Below are 1,548 nucleotides of genomic sequence, written 5' to 3'. Positions count from 1 at the left end.
AAATGTTCACTTAGAATTATTTGCCTATTTTCATGCTGTATTATGTGCTATTTTATGAGATTCTTTAGCTCTTTATATATTATGGATACCAATCCTCAATTGGATGAATAACTTCAGTGCTTGTCTCTCATGTTGCAGGCTGTGTCTTCTCTTTGTTGACCATTTCTTTGTTGTGCAGAATTCTTTTAACTTCTTATAGTTCCAATTATTAATTCTTGCTTTTGTTTCTTGAGGTGTTGATTCTGAGTCAGGAAATAGTTGCATGAGTCAATATCATGAAATATTTTCCTCTAGTATTCTACAAGTTTCATGTCTTAAATTAAGGTCTTTTTGAGTTGTTTCTTTAAAAAAACTTTTAATGATAGAAACAAAAATATACTTAAAAGCAAAGCTTCTGGAAAAACCATTTGTTCTTCCCCGTCTTGTATTATTCCTCAAACTTGACCTTGGTTTCCCGCCATGCCTTGCATTTCAGGGATGGGTCTCTAAAGACATCCTTGTTTTGTTCAAGGGGGATGTCCACAGAGTACCTTGTGGGCATGAGGTGATTGTAGTTATAAACTTTCACAAAAGTCTTGATCTTTGATCACTTGGCGATTTTCTTGCAAATGGCAGCTGTCACTTTTAGGGGACAGTGGTCAATTCTAGCCACCATGGCGTGGCTGTAAGGACGGTCTGAGATGCCATCATCAATGTTCTTCACGATGATGGCTTTGCGTCTGGAGTAGCGCCCAGCCAGGACTAGCACCACTTTCCCAGGTTTCATGAACTTGCCCATTTCAACAGCAAGTAGCAAGTTCCCAGAAGAAAGAAAAGAAGAGTTATTTCCTTTTTAGAGGGTCCGAGGAAAGGATCTAGTTTCATGAAGCAATCCTATGCACAAAGCCAACACCAGAGGTATCATAATACCTGATTTCAAAATACACTGCAGTATTATCATAATACACCATGTATTAGCATAAAAACAGACACATGAACCACTAGAATAGAAGAAACCTACACATTTACAGGCACCAGGTTCTACAGAAAGGTACTTCAAACAAGGAACTAAAAAGTCCAGGTCCTTTGCAAGAGCAGCAAGTGCTCTTAACTACTGAGCTATCTCTCCAGTCACTTCTAAATTTTAAAACTATATAGATTCTAAAATGTTTCAGTCCCAAAAGAAAGAACTGAGTTTGAAGAGAGGATACAGTTCATTTTAGGACAACCATCAAGATCAAGAGATTAACATCAAGAAAGTATTACTATCTAATCTTCAGACCCTATCCCCCAAATGTCTTTACAATGTCTATAGAAAAGTTATCCAGTCCAGAATTCTGCGCTGCCTTCACTATCATGTCTCTTTTGTTTCATTTCACTTTGAATAATGTCAAAATTTTTCCTTAATATTTACATTATTATTTTTGAAGTTGCAAGTTTATGTTTTATAGTATGCATATGAATCTGGTTTTGCCTACTGGTTCCTCATGAATAACTGCAGATTACATCTGTTTTAAAAAAGATTTATTTGTTTTCATTTTTTGTGTATGGGTGCTTTGCCTACATGTA

At 36.1% G+C, this 1,548-nt stretch overlaps 1 pseudogene; it reads right to left on the bottom strand.

Moving 5' to 3' along the window:
* Positions 1–379: 379 nt before the first annotated feature.
* Positions 380–778, bottom strand: LOC101832633 (annotated as a pseudogene).
* Between the last annotated feature and the right edge of the window lie 770 nt (positions 779–1,548).

Source organism: Mesocricetus auratus, unplaced genomic scaffold, assembly GCF_017639785.1.
Source record: "Mesocricetus auratus isolate SY011 unplaced genomic scaffold, BCM_Maur_2.0 Super-Scaffold_100691, whole genome shotgun sequence".
Taxonomy (NCBI): Eukaryota; Metazoa; Chordata; class Mammalia; order Rodentia; family Cricetidae; genus Mesocricetus; species Mesocricetus auratus.
This window is presented reverse-complemented; position numbering and strand designations above follow the sequence as displayed.